This window comes from Pyrgilauda ruficollis, unplaced genomic scaffold, assembly GCF_017590135.1.
Source record: "Pyrgilauda ruficollis isolate IOZ18807 unplaced genomic scaffold, ASM1759013v1 scaffold20, whole genome shotgun sequence".
NCBI classification, from domain to species: Eukaryota; Metazoa; Chordata; class Aves; order Passeriformes; family Passeridae; genus Pyrgilauda; species Pyrgilauda ruficollis.
In genome coordinates this window covers 966,757-983,046 of record NW_024519207.1, presented here as the reverse complement: position 1 = coordinate 983,046, position 16,290 = coordinate 966,757, and the positions used below count along the sequence as shown (strand labels likewise).

At 37.4% G+C, this 16,290-nt stretch overlaps 1 protein-coding gene across 2 annotated transcripts in view; it reads right to left on the bottom strand.

Moving 5' to 3' along the window:
* FREM2 (FRAS1 related extracellular matrix 2) overlaps positions 1–16,290 on the bottom strand; it is a 120,651-nt gene that overhangs the window by 89,885 nt on the left and 14,476 nt on the right. The gene's annotated exons all lie outside the window — the stretch shown is intronic.

Genomic DNA, 16,290 nt, shown 5'->3' with positions numbered 1-16,290 from the left:
AGCAATAGAGAACATGTATGAATTCTGGAAAGTGCATGGTCTTTTCCCTTAAAATTAAGAGGATGCATTTTGTGGGGGTCTTGTTTGTTTGTTTGATTTTGTTTTTTTAAAAAGATAGAAAAACAACTTCTGAAAAATCCTGTGGTTCTCCACTAGCTTTTACTCAGTTCTTGGTGATAGGGTTTAGTAGTTTAGGGGTTTCAGTGGTACTGCTGGGTTGATAGGTGGACTTAATGATCTTAAAATTCTCTTCCAACCTTGATGGTTCTATGATTCTATGAAACACTCAAGCATTTGCCTAATGATTTGGTTCACCACTCCTTGCATGTTTTGCCATCTCAAAAGAAGATTGTTTTGGTGGTGTAATCATTGCATGAATGCTACATTTAACTTGTTAATCAAATATTTGATGTAAGGGATGCCATTTACTATGGTAAAACATGAGATGTAGCCAGCTGGACTTCTCTGCTGCATAAATTTTATGGGATTGTAATCCCAATACATAAAGGTACACAACCCATTATTCAATGATCTAAATGCACATCTCCTACCACACGCAAACCGCCATTATGTGTAAGGTACCTAAAATGTTTAACCCACTTTTGATCTAGTGATAATCAACTTGCAGCACAATTTTCCTTCCACAAGAGCAATTAAGCTATGTTTTCATCACTTGTTACGTCAATTTCAAGGTAAATCAAACACTAACACTAGTGCTACATTCTAAATTAAAGGGGAGAACTTCCCTTATTAAACAATTTAAATTATTTAAACATTTAATAAAAATATTAGAATACTGTTAAGTAGAAGACCTAAAACTTTCTCTGTTTTATAATGTGCGTAATGCTATACCTATGGTTCTCTTCTCATGTACAGATTTAATCTTTTTCTCCTAAATAGCACAGAGATGCATATAAATTTTCACCTTATTTTTTTATTATTTTCTTTTTTTTTAATGTTTAGATGATTATCACAAAATGCAGTCCCTTTCAGCATATTCAAACCTCCAAGAAAAATTTGCCTAAGGGCTAATGGAGATGTCATGCTGGAATGTCATTGTACAAACTAAATGGGCTTGTTTTATAAACTGTTTTTTCTCTGCTGCTAAGCCACTAGTCAGCAAAATATTTGTTATTGTTATTATTTTTAAAACAGTAGCTGGAAAGCTGTTTGTTCATTCACTGATCAAATCTTCTTAGCCTGAGGAGCTCAAGAATGTAGTTCTAAGATGGCTTCAGGGTGTTTAATTATGGGACGCTGTAGATAGGGAGAACACATGTTTTTGCACGTGGTCACACCACCACCTGTGCTTGCACAGAGAGAATGGGCACAGCAGATGAAATGAAGAGGTGGGACTTCCCCTGTGGTGGGCAGCACAGCTTCCTGTTTTCTCAAGCAGCCAGAGAAGGTCCATCTAAACTGAGTGGGAAGCTGTTCAACTCACCTGAACCAATACAGCACCTCAAGCTCTCAACTGGAGAGACTCCACTTCTCTCCCACCTCCTCCAGTCCTTGCATTCCTAAATGCCTGGTCTCCCTGCTGCTCATCCCTGGTAAACCAGTTCAGCACCCTAGCACCCACTTAGCCTAAAACCCCACTGGCTTTCTGCCAGAACAGTTAGTTGAATCAACCTAACATTCTATAAACTGGGGTGAGATGAGATAGGAAAGGATGAGGGAGGGAGAGGGGCGTCTTGCTTGCTTGGCAGTACTAAGTCATCAAGTCAAATTTGTCCGTATCATTGAACCACATTTTAAGGGAGGAACCCAACCACTGTAAACTCTCTAAACAGATGTTGGAGAGAATTAACAAACTCCAGACAGCTAATTGGCCTGCATATGAGCTAAAATGTCCTCTAGAGGTACCTATATTGACTCAGTAAAACTCTGGAAGCATCACATTTAGTTTTAAGAACCAGGTGACCAGGTGGCAAGGATTTTGGATTCCCTCTCTTCCTCCTACTTCTCTCACCCAAACAGAATCTCATTCATTAATCTAAATTAAAAATTAGGGATGGATTTAGCTCCAGCTATAAAGTGGTACACCTTTATCATAGTCCAGGCACTTTAAGGTCCTTTCATACCTTTTTCTTACATTATTCTTTTAAAGTACTCTAATTCTAGATAGTTAAATTGAAAGAAAAAATTTAAAATTTTGAGTTTGCCTTCCAGCTCTGATTCTTCTAATTTTACCAGCCATTATGGATATTAATCTCTATGTTCCAGCCTATAATAGTCATACAGAGCAGGAAGAGAGAAAGCAACAGCTTGCACCTGTTTTGCCATGAGCCAATGTAATAAATGGTAATAGATTTTGTGAGCAGCTGATAAAGCCGTCTATGAGATTTCCCCAGAATCCTACTATGAGACAGACTTACAGTTCTGCTTACAGCTGGTGGTTCCTAACCATGCTTCATTTCCATGTGGAACATGGAAAACAGTCTGTAGCCCTCAGCTATAAGTGATTCACACTAATTTGGAAATGCTCCTTGCATATAAAATTTGTTAGGCACTCACATTTGTGGTAGTTTGTATGCTTGAATACTAGAGTTTTGCTTCTCCATATGAATGAAGTAACAGAGAATAGATTTTTTTTTCTTACTGCCACAATATGAACCCTGGACTTACCTAGTTTGATCCATGACAGTATGAACATAATCAGCATTCTGGGCTGAATTAGGGTAACCTGCCAGCAAGCTGAAGTACGTGATCCTTCCTTTGTACTCATGAAGAGACACACATGCAGTGTTGGGCCCAGTACTGAGACCAACACACAAGGGACAAGGACATGCTGGAGCAAGAAAGGCCACAAAGGTGATCAAGGAACTGGAGCACCTAACTTTTGAGGAGAAATTGAGAGAGTTCAGCCTGGGGAAGAGAAGGCTCGGGTGGGAAACTTAACAGTGCTTATAAGTACCTGATGGGTAGGTGTAGTGAGAGAGAGTCAGGGTCTTCTCAGAGGTGCCCAGAGACAGGACAAGAAACACTGGGGACAAACTGAATTAAAAGATGCATTCAAACGTGACAATAACACTTCTTTATTGTAAGGGTGTCCAAGCTTTTCATCGGATTGTTCAGAGAGGGTGTGGAAGTCTCCAGCCCTGGAGATCCTTCCAACATGACTGGACTCATTCCTGGACAATCCGCTCTAATTGATGCTGCTCTGCACAGGGGTGGGTATCAGACTAAACAATCTTCAGAAATGGGCCCAGCACTTCGTTATTCCATGAGTCTGTGGCTTGCATGAAGTCACATACCAAGTGTGAAAAATTAGGAATAAAATCCATTTTAGCAACTTCATTTCAAAGCCATCCTTTCTCCACTTAGAGACACATACAGAACTGGAAAGTAACAGCTTCTTTTCTATTTATATAATTTATTATACTCCTAAAAACTGAGAATATCCAGAATATTCAATATGTCTTTCTTTAACTTCACAGCTAATATTTTCATTGCATTTTGTGTATGGACATGCATATAAACATGTGTGATCAGGACACCCTATGCCCACATAAGTATTTAGAAAAATGTAGATAAAGGTTCATAAAGAAGTGTTTGCAGTATTTTGCTTTCAATTTTGTAGTCCAGTGCTCAACTCCCTATTTGGTCTAATCATTTAATGTATTAAAGGATTATATATATAAGATAAAATTTTTCCTTGCACTTCTAAGCATTTTTTTATCTGAATCACAACTTCTTGGCATTTCATTTAATCAAAAATTATCTCTGTATTCTTTACCAACTATTTAGATAAAGGGAATGGCCACTGCAAATGAAAGGGGCTTGCCAAATTTACACTGAAGCAAAAGATAACACAGCCTTACTTTTATTAATTTCCTTAACTCATTAAAGCTGTTCTCAGTATCTACTGCATATTTTGCAGTAATTAAGCTTATAAAGAAATAAAGTAAAACCATGAACCATCACCAAGCTCCGGGAAACGCGAAATACAGAACTTGAATTTACGTTTTCTGAGCAATACACAGGTAAACATTAAATAAATGCACTGAGATTACTGCATAAATGTTTTTAATATGATTCGTAACTATGTTTTTCCACAACTTTCATTTCAGCAAATAGAATCATATGTGGGAGCTACAGAACTATGTACGTAGATGAAACTTTTTTTTTTCTGAGTTCCACTAATAGCCAAGATGTACCATGACATAAATGGAGAAATGAGCACCTCAGGAGAGCAATTCAACTCATCTATTATCTTGTTTCTTAGACTGAGATCAATCACCCTTATTTAACTTCCATTAACTACAAAGGGATCCCAAAATTACCATTAGATTTGCAACCATATATTTGGACATTTTTGTTAAAACATGTGACTCCCATCCTTTCTATTTTCCTTCTGAAATTTAAAAGAGCGACATTTGTCTGGACATTGAGAATATGTTTTATTATAAAGTAATAAATGAGCAGACTGCAAAAACATATGACTCTTCAGATCGTGCATTTAAAACCTCAAAAACTAAAAGTTCACAGGAAAGTATGCTACAAGCTCCCCCCAAGGCTAGTTAAATCTTCAGAAAAATTAAGGAACTAATAAGAGTACAGGACAGTGTACCCGTGCTAGCTTGATCTAGCTAGCACCCAAACATTAGCAATTAAGGGATTGAAATGTGGGTTTTAGCAATGCTTGTTATTTATTTAGCATGTATAAGCTCAATGCACAGAAAGTTTGTGCCTGGACAAACGTATGTTAGAATTCATGCCGTGGCTTCTGCTGCTCTAAGAAATGCAGCTAGATTGAAGTAAAACAAATATACTAGCACAGGCAATTAATCATGCCTTTGTTCCTCCTGTGTATCCTATTCTATGTCATTTAGCACACAACCTTGTATTTTGGAATGAAGCTGAACAACACTGCCCAAAGGGGAATTCTCGGAGGTAATGTGTTTGTGGAGGGGAAAATAATTTTTTTCTTTTTTTAGCAAGGAATAAGACAAGGACTACTAAACTGGGTAAGTAAGAGAAGAATTTTAAAAGAAGCCCAGAGAAAGAGATATTAAAACAAAAAAGGAAGAAAATCTGCATTTGCTCATGGACACCACATTGCACTGAAAGCCCACCCCATACACTTTATTTTACCATTAATCCTTAAGCTTGTCTTTATCAGCTTCTTGACAATCTCTTATCAGTGTTACACTGGAAAGGTGGGTTGGGCCTGAAAGCTGTAGTTTCAAGTACTGTGATCAGTGAGAACTAAAAGTTGACCTAAAAAGCATTCTGAAGAAATGTGGAAATATTTCTTGGTCATCTTTTCCCTCCAAATAACTATTTTTCTTCAAAAATGTGAGTCTTTCTGATGCAGAAGAAAATATATTTTTATATTTTATATTAATATAAAAATATATTTAAATATATTTTTATACTTTTAATATATCTTTAATATATTAAACTATTTTTGTATTAATAAAATTAATATATTTATTTTTGATGTATTTTTATATATTAAAAATCTTTTTAATATTTTTTTAAACTGACTGCTGCTTGAAACATACTCTCAGTCTCCCCTCGATGTAGCTGACTAGATAACAGTGTCCATGAGCACTGGTCAGGGTAAGGAACTATTTATGCAAAGCTAAGCACTGAAGGAGGAATACCTGCTTTTCTTCAGGTGGAAAGCCAGTTCAGGCATGTCAAGAATCCAAAAGTTAAGTCTTAACTGTGAGCCATGCTACTCACCAAAGCAACCTCAGCGTTATATGAGGGGAAAAAACAGATGTGAAGCAGGAAAGACAGACATCTCATAATCAAAGCAGAAAGTCACCCATTTCCCCACATTTGGTGTCATGGGACAGCACATCCACAGAGAAGCCAGCAGTGTGGTGGACATGACATCTCCCTCTGGTCTGCTGAACTCCTCCAAGCAAGACACTAACCAGGCAGGACACATGTTGGATAACCTCTGTGGGAATAATTTTGTTGAAAAGGGGGTAGAAATCTGCCTAGTCTGGCTCCACATTGGGATGGAGATATTTCACTTGATTATGTCAGAATAACCCTGATCTAGGTAATAACAACACAATAAACAATGGAATTCTATAAAAATATTGTCACCTACATTTATATAAAGTATATAAAGTATTATTTTAAGAGTATCTGGCATATTATGGGGTTTTGAACATAAAAATATATAATTTGGCAAATTTAAGGGTTTTTTAACTGTTAAATACAAAAGCTTTTGAAAACAAATTTTGTCAAATTTGTTAGGTTTCTGTGTTCTTTTTGGTTGGTTTTTTCCAAGTGCTGCTTACTTATAGAATTCTTTGTAAAAACTTCCCTGAGGTGAAAAATGTTAAGATAACATTAAGATTAGAAAGATATACTTTACAAGAATGTGTGTAGGTGGGAGAGGGATAAGATTGTATGTTGAAATACTAAACAAATAATAACTACTGACTATATAAAAAGCTATAACAATCCACAGGTTTTGAATTCTGTACCATTCAGGTTTTATTTTATCTTTGAATTCTTGGCTTCTCAGCTATGTGATTTAAAGGTCCTTCTATGACTTTCACAATAGCACTTCTTAACTTCCTTAAGGATCTTAGAGGAGGGTCAGGGAGGAGTAAGGACTGTTTCTTAAATATACAATTTGGAAGAAGATAACTGATAAGAATTTTCGCAAATGATATATTCTCTTTTCATTTTTTTCTCACTAAGTTTCCAGGACAGATTTGCTGCTGTCTCTAGATGCAGGCAAAATCAGTAATAGTTGAGAGTTTCTACAAATTCCTGCTCTATTGATTTCAAGGCCAAAAAAGGCATTTGTAATGATTTAGCTTGATCTTCTGTATTGAGAGAACCTAGTAGTCCATTCAGCAACTTTGTGTTGGATGCAGTTTCACAGGTGGGGTTTTTTTTCTGTAACATATGTGTTCTTGAAGACATCAGAATTCACCACTTGCCTTGGAAATCTGTTACCAATTAAGATCACCTGCTCTTAAAAACTAAATTCCTATCCCTAAGCTGAATTGTTCTGCATTCAAATTCCAACCACTGATCCTTGTGATGCCACTTCCTAACATGGGTGGAACATGGAAATCAAGCATCCAAAAATTGCCAGCACACCAGAAGCAGCTTACCCTCTTTGTTTAGCAAAAATCACCATTACTGTTACTTTTCATGAAACAAGGCTTCTCAGGAAATTATACTTCCCAGCTTTTGTGAAACTTGACAAGTTCCACAATCCTTCAGACAAAACATTATAAACTGTCCAAACTGTCAACTTCATGAAACTCAGTGTTTGCTATATGTATAAGATCATTTTGTGATGCATTGCTATGTCAAATGCTGTAGAAAAAAAAGCCTATATTAACTCTTTACAGTTATCTGCATACCTTATACTCAATCTTACTACTCAGTGTTTTTGGAGTCATCAAACATAACCAAAAAAACCCAAAAACCAAAAAACTAACCCCCCCCCCCCCAAAAAAAAAAAAAAAAACAAAAAAACCCAAACAAAAAAGCCCCCAAACAAACAAAAAAAAAAACAACCCAACCAAAAACAAACAAAAAACCCCTTCACAAGTCAAAAGTAATACTTGAAAGAAAAAACCTACACAAAAATTATTACGTTTCAAAAGTACTCAAAAGGTATGAAAACCACAAGATTTAAACAAAGAATATATAGATGCTTTACAAGATATTTTTGCTCCAATGTCCATATATTCCATTCAAAGTACAAAATTGAATAAGAGTTGGAAAAAACAGTATAGAAGCTATTTTTTTACCTAAATAACAGTCCCTCCTGTTGATGAGGGACTAATGAAGCAAAGCCATGTACAGTCAAATCAGGTTCCATCTGCATTTGCAGAAGTCTGTCCCAGCTAGGAAAAGCAGCTCCATCCCAAAGACCTTGCAGACAGTCTTACTCAAAATAGAAGTCAAGTCCACAGAGGATTTAGATTAATTCTCTTTTGGCTGTGGAAGCCAAGGGACGTCTGCTCAACAACAAACAGATTCATCACACATAAGAGGAATCTCTGAGGTGCCTCAGTTAAATGAAGTTTTGCTAGAAGCTGACAGCATCAGAAAGTAAGGCAGTCACTGGAGATCTCAGTAACTCGGTAACCAGATATTGATCCAGGAATGTCTCCTCCTCAGAGGTTTAGATTAATCTGGGACCTCAAAACAATGAATAAGGCCTGGTTATTGTGTGCAATTAAGGGAAGTTTAAAGAACCATGAAAAATCAGAAGTCGCATACTTATTTGCTTTAATAGGTGGTTACAGTAGCAATCGAGGGAAGGACATAGTTTTATCATATGATTTCAAGCAGAGTTCCTATGACTGATGATTATCAAACTACTTGAAATAACAGCAGTAACTACAAAGAGACTAACAATCTAAAAATACATTTGTTTATTACTCAATATGTTGAAATTTTTACAACTTTAAGACTAACATTTCATTCAATGGGTTTGCATTTCTCAGGTCTAGATTCTTTTAAGGCTTCTTTCAATTTTCTAGCATGCTAAGAGTGGCAAAATGCATTTTCTCAGAAACAGCTCTCTTGAATGACAAAAAAAGAGAATTAGTTGAAGGCTATTTTGGGGGATACAGTGAGGAAACTCAATAAAGAGAAAAAAAGACTGACCTCATAAAAAATATTTCTCTGTCTCATCCTCTTTCCTAAAGATTTAGTAAACATTTGCAGGGCATTAACTGGAATGTGGTGCCAATATATTTTCATCGGCTGATCAAAATAAATCATATAATCTTGAATTTACTTGTGCTATAAACCTAACAATTCAGTAAAGGAGTTTAAATAGCAGCATAATTTGGGTTGGTAGAGACATGATACAGGAATCACTGCAGGCTTACACCTTGGTGTAGAGATGTGGGTGGTTGGGTTGTGTATGTTGAATGGGGAATAGGAACACAAAAAATAAAGATACTTTACATGTCAGAAGTGCATTAGTACTTCTTCTTTTAAAGAGTTATTTTCCCTTAAATAAACAAGTGACTGAATAAACATTTTTCTATTGTGATCCATTCCTCCACACTTCATAATCTGAAACTCAATTATGCATTTTATGGTACAGGGCAGAAATTTTATGATTTCAGGGCAGAAAAATTTCCCAATTTTTCACTGGGAAAATGATCCTGCTTATTTGAATCTAGCCCAGTTGTGATCCTTCAACAAGTCAGTTGTAGTACAACTTAAAATAAGAACCAAGCATATAGTACCTGTGCAGCTTAAAAAGACCCACAGGACTCTGCTATACTATTGCTACTATACTTGCAGGAGTACTACTAAATTACCTTCTGCCTGTCTTTAAGTGCGGGGAGGGGAGGAGAAAGGAGAGCTAGATGAAAGTATTTGAGCTCCTGGGCTGGCTGATGAATCCCAGTGAAATACTTTGTTTTTAGGCCCCTTCAACCACTGCAGTCACAAAACTTTGGTTTAATGCATAAAGTCTGCCCATTCCAGCTACTCTTTCCTCTTCTTGCCTGTGTTTTTTCAGTTTTCCCAGTTTTTTTACTGTGGCAAAACAGTAACAAAAGCAGTACTTCACTTTGTCTCATTCCCACTTGCCACTGGTGTACCAACAACAGGATTCTGCAGGAGACCAGGCTAAGTCACATTTCCTGCAGCCTAAAGGTAACAGCAGTTTTATAGGAAGTGTCTATTTAAGATTCCTCAAGTAGCACAGGACACTGAGCACAGGTCTCAAATATCTGCAACACATACAATAGGCAATGATTTAATAAGTAAAAGCAAGAAACTGGCAATTCCATGTCCTTTCCCATGTTTAGTGTAATACTCAAATCAGCCAACAAGCTTGAAAATGTCCACTTCACTGACTAAAATGGACACCTTGCCAGTGCAGAACACTGCTCTGTTTAATACTTACATGATTTATGCAATTCTAAGCACATACTAAACAGAAATTATTGGCAAAAATGGATTAGAATTCAGAGCATTTGTTACTATGCCCCTTCTAAATCTACTCATCCTCAAGATTATGAACAAAACCTAAATTCATTATGGCTATTAATACATTGCTTTAAGGACCTCTACTTGATTAGGATTAATCCAGGACAAAATCCCAGCCAAAATGTCCACTAGAGAAGCTCTGTCCTTTGGATCTTAAATGTACAACACTGCATCATCTATCTGTCCTAAAGAAGAAGCTGAGCGTGATGCACTGTGCATCTGACAGGAGAAGAAAAAGGTATTGATGAGTTTCCTTTCCACTAGAATCTTGTATCTCTTCCCAAAGCACTCAGTGCAATTCTCTCAGCAGGGATGTATCTGAGCACACCGTACTACCAGTGCTCTACAGTCATGATGAGCCAGTTTAATGGTATAGACATTGACTGAATTCAGCAAAAAGCCCAGCAAAGTCTTGAAATAATATACGGAGTACCTCAGTGGTTTCTTTACTGGCTACAGTGTCTCAGGCTCTTGAGTTCACAAGTTCTGCCTGAAAACCAGACATTAGACTAAGAAATCAAATATTTTGAAGGCCATAAATTAAAAACTTCTAGGGCAAAATAGTTTCAGAGAGAGCTGAATAACATTTTCAGTTATGACAACTGAACTTGCACAACGTGCTCTTGAACACCACAGTAGTCAGTAAAACTAATTTCTCACCAATTTCAGTGATGGAGGCTCAAACCAAAAACCCTGAGGCACAAAGAGCCTCAGTGGAGGCACTGGGTTTTGAATTAGGCTTCAAATGTTTCTTTAAAGGCATCCATACAATTCCCTCTCTAATTATTATGTTATTCCCTAAGTACAAAGCTTTAGAGAGGCAGCAAAGTGTGTGGTAACAGCATTCCTACAGTCTTGAAGAAAATGTGCATTATACAGCAGTGACAGAAGTGCAACGCTGGTACTTAACTTAAGAGTTACTGAGATTGGAATCCTGGCAAACATTCAGGGCAATGGTGTATCAAGCTGACTGAATTAATGTTTTACTAATGACTTGAACTTAAACAAGTCAAAATCCTTTTTCAGGAAGGGGAAATTTTTTTTTGTCTTTTCAAAGAGCTTCCTAAGGGCCTACTGCTAAATGAAATATTTTCTAGTAGTTAAACCAAAAACTAATTAGTTGAATCTGTTAAAGAAAAATTAACTAAAGGAAACCCCAGAGAAAACAAGCCACACTATAACAGTCTAAGATATTCTGACCTAGACCAAACCCAAACAATCAACACAAGTCTAATTAATTCATTTACTCTAATAGGAGTTTAACTCTACTTGATATCATTCCTGACTTTTAATTTCATAGAATCATATAATCATCTAGGTTGGAAAAGACCTTTAAGATCATTGAGTCCAACCACAAACCCAGCACTGCCAAGTTCACCACTAAATCATGACATCCACATGTCTTTTAAATACCTCCAGGGATGGGGATTCAACCACTTTCCTAAGCAGCCTGTTTCAATCCCTGATGAGATTTTCCATGAAAAATTTTTGGAATATCTGATCTAAACCTTCCCTAGTGCAACTTGAGTCCATTTCCCCTTGTCCTGTCACTTGTCACCTGAGAGAAGACACCAACCCCCATCTCACTACGCCTTCCTTTCAGGCAGTAGGTAGAAAGCAGTGGGGTCTCCCCTGAGCCTCCTTTTCTCCAGGGTAAAAACCCCCAGCTGCCTCAGACACTCCTCACAGGACTTGTGCTCCAGGCACTTCACAGCTCCATTGCCCTTCTGCGGACATTCCAGCAGCTCAGTGTCCTTCTTGTAGGGAGGGGCCCAAAACTGAACACAGGATTCCCTCACCAGTGCTGACTACAAGGGGAAAATCACTGCCCTAATCCTGCTGGCCACGCTATTACCAGTACAGGCCAGGATGCCATTACCCTTCTTGGCCACCTGGGCACACACTGGCTCATGTCCAGCTCTTGTCAACCAGCACCCCCAGATCCTTTTCTCCCAGCCTGTAGCACTGCATGGGATTACTTTGACACAAGAATGGGAGCCAGCACTTTGCCTTGTTGAACTTCTTCCAGCTGTCCTTGGCCCATCAATCCAGCCTGCCCAGATCCCTCCTACACTCAAGAAGATCAGTACTCCCACCTGACTTGTTGTCACTAGCAAACTTACTGAGGGTCAACTTGGTCCCTCATCCTTTGTCATTATTTTTCTCCCCACATCCAATTCAGGACAGAGATTTTCCTTACTCCTTTTCTTCTCACTAATGTATTAATAGAAACTTGTTTGATTGTTTTTCATGGCAGTAGCTAGATTAAGCTCTACTTGGGATCTGGCTCTTCTAATTTTCTCCCCACATAATTTCATGTTATTCCTGTACTCCTCCCGAGTTGCCTGTCCCTTCTTCAAGAGGTGATAAGCTTTTTTGTTCCCCAAATTCCAGCCAAAACTCTCTGTTCAGGCAAGCTGATCTTCTTCCCTACTTCTCGCACATGGACACATCCTAATTCTGCACTTTTAAGATTTCCTACTTGAAGAATGTGTGGCTTTCCTGGCTCCCTCTGCCTTTCCACACTGCCTCCCAAGAGACTCTGTCAGCCAGGCTCCTAAACAGGCCAAGGTCTGCCCTTCAGAAGTCCAAGGTGGCAGCTCTGGTGATCCCCTTCCTTTAAACTCATTAGTTTTGTGATAGCTGTGCCCAAAACAGCCTCCAACCACCACATCTCCCATCAGTCCTTCCCTGCTCACAAAAGCAGGTCCAACTGGACCCCTGACTGACTCACTGACCAGCTGTGTCAGTAAGTTGTCTTCCATACATTCCAGGAGCCTCCTTAGACTGCCTCCTCCTTGCTGTCCTGGACCTACAGCTGACATGCTACAAGCTGAGGGCCCCCAGGAGAACAAGAGCTAGTGAATGTGAGACTTCTCACAGCTGCTTATAGAATATTTAGTCTGCCTTTTCATCCTGGTTGGGTGCTCTATAACAGACTCTCACCACGAGATCTACCTTGCTGGCCTTTCCTTGATTCAACTCTACTGCCTCCATTGTTAAGCTCTAGCCAATCAAAACACTCCCTAACTTACTTTAATACCAATTATAAAAAACAAGTAATGTAATTTCAGGAAAAATTTGAACAGTATCCAAGCAAAATTTGGGCTTATGAAACAAAAATAATTGTCTTCATTTTTCCAAAAAAACCACAGAGGGTAACGAGGCAAGAATTGCCCTTATAATATCTAGCAAGGCAAATAGAAACTTGCACCACTGAGAATGCTGAAAATTAAGATGCACAAATTGTGAAACTGATGACAAAATATGCCATCATTATATTTTCTCCATTTTTAATTTAATTAATTTCTTAGCATCTTTCCATAGATTAATACTCACTAACTTTCATTGTTGGAATGCTTTTTTTCACATATCTGTTGTTTGTTTCAGATATACTTATCACTCTTTGAATAAATATCAACCTAATTTTTAATGAAATCCAGAAACTTCCTGCATACATTTTTTTATTACTCAAACGGACCTGTATGGGAACTCTAGAGGACTACACATTAACTGGCCACTGAAGTGATAAAAGCTAAACTTATCTTGAGGGCTGTTTAGAATCCCTTGATTAAAACTAGTTGGGAAATTAAACAAGCTGTTAGCAGGATTTCTTGACAGCAGCCAGTGTCCCTTCTCTAGAGCTCTTCAGAATATCCAAATCAAAAATATTTCCAACTGACTACCAAGATAATTTCACAAGCTTATTATAGTTCACTTTAGGAATTAGCGTCTTTCTGCAAGTTCTCATGTCACTGGCAATCAGTGTTACTGCTGAGAATTCTCAATTCTTCTACTTAAGCCTAGTGTGTCTTCTTAATCCCTTTAATTCTTGCATTTTGACCTAATTTTACTGCTCATTGTCATGCTTCTTTTGCTGCTATCTGGGCTTTATTCTTTATCACAAGAATATAGAAGCTAAATTGTGGATTATTTTTAAGCAAAAAGTATGTTAAGTACTTATAGGGCTACCTTATACCTTCCTTGTCTCTCATCTGACCAGGTCAAATGAAATCAATGGTACTATTCAGCTCAGGAAAACAAGCGTGATTGAGCTTCAAGCACTAAACTGGTAAACTTTGTTGCAACTGTATCTGTTCTTTGAAAATGTGATTACTCAGAGTGATCTCAGGTGGAAACTAGAAAAATACTACCAGCAGGTATTGGTGTTTGAGACATTTCCTTTCTATTCAACCAGCCCAACAGTCCAGGCACCCATTCTATGCAGAAGAAAAGACCATTGGCCCTGACTCAAGGAGAACTGGAACAGAATCAGTATCTGCCTTCTCTAAACCCTCATCTAAACCACCAGCCTAAGGGGTATTCTGGAAGGCACTGATCCTAACTGGCCTGTTTAAGCCATTTTATTCTGTGGAACATAGTTATCACCAGCAAAGGAGAAATATAGAAATATAGGGGGAAAGGAGAAGAGGAATGAACAAAAAAAAAAAAAAAAGAGAATTTGTTGGCTTCATGGTAACAATACTTAGTTGAAAGTGGAACATCAAAGTGCAGGCAATATTCAAAAGAGCAATTAAGAACTCATACTTGGGCAGCAAACAGAAAATCAGTACAAAACAGGCCAAAATGTAAGTGAAGGCACATTAGTGGAAGTATGGGTTAAAAAACCTCTCAAATGAAGGAAGGAATTGCATCTGAGACTTCCATGTTTGGACAAAGTGCCCTAAGTTCTGTATAAAAGACAATTAAAATCACGATTGACTCTCCTTTACCCAGGCAATATCTAAACCCACACCTTCAATTATACTGCTTGCTTTTTTAAGAAAATTATTAAAAATCCAGGATGGAGAGCAAAGGGAAAGCTTTGGTTTTAGATAAAATCACCATTTGAACTCAAATAATCAAAACCAAACAAAAATTCTCTTGCTAAATCACACAGCTACCTTAATTTGTCTCAAACAAACATCTTGTTTCAAGTAGACAAAGCAGGTCTTTTCTATGTTTATATTTGGAGGATAAGGTGATATTCAAGTTAGAAATGGAAAATTCAGTAACTCCCATGATTCAGTCTAAAATGCCAGGACAAGGAGACCAATATAATAACTAGTACAGAAGGCAATGAAAATTTTTCACTAAGATTAGTAAGGCTTGTACCAGACTTTCTATACGCTCCATATAAGCTTCTCTTACTCCTGTATATTTTCACAGATACTTAATTTTGCTGAGACCTTGAAATCACATTCACAATAACATTCCCATGAATTTATTTTTTATTTACAGTAAAGTTTATTTTGGTTATTTTTTATATAAGCTGTAGTGTCAAAATAACTATTTAAATCCCCTGGTAATACTTACAGTAAGAAGTGTGACATGTGGAAAATTGTTTGGGCACCATCCTAGAGTATATTAAAACAGCAGCAACAAGCCTGGCAATGGACCAGAATCCAATATAGTACTTGGCAAATGATGGCAAACAAACCACCAACATGCAATGTCCTCATTTTTAAGCCAAAGATAAATGTAGTTGATGTGTCTTGCCAAGACTAGTATGCCCAAATGCCATAAGTGAGGTCAAGCAAGGATGCTGCAAATAATTCCCAGTTGCATTTTACCCAGCTGTATTTTGCTACTTTAGGAACTATGAAATATTCAGTCCAAAAGGTCTGATATGACATTATTATTATTACAGCTCACCCAGGAAAACACATTGGCATTTTGCTTTTGAAAAACAGCACTGACAACTGTTATAGTTTAATAATTAAAGTCGGGGTGAAATATTATTCCCTGACAAATCAATAAAGCATATCAGAATGGTGAAGTTCCTAACAAAAAATTATTTGTCTAGCAAAACAAAGGATGACAGATGCAATAATTGTATTTCACAAACTTAATGGAGAGTTTTCTCTAGCCAGTGGAACGTGACCCTTTATTTCTTGCATAAACATATTTGGGAAAAGTTTATGAAATTTTCCTATGAATTTGGCTTAAAAGCTAATTTCAGGGAATTTTTTTAAAAGATTCTTGCTTCAGTGGGGATTTAGCCAAATGTTAGTACAGCAAAATGCAGAGCTGTGTTAAGGCATTTAGGGATCTGTAAAGAAAAGTTTAAGTAAGATTTAGCTAATGATGTAAATCACCAGTTTTAGTGAGCTGTGGCTTTGCGATACTTTGGCTTTAAGTCAGAAAAGCTGCCCAAAGAGCCTGAAATAAAACAATTCTTGTTTCCCTAGTGATCCTTACATTCCTAAACCAGCTATGAGAATCTGTCATTACTTCCCCTTTGAAACCATTCTACCCTTGAGGCAAGGTGTTGCAAGATATCATAGCAGTCCTAAAGAAGCAATTTGGAGGACTCAAGCACTGACCAGAGAATGA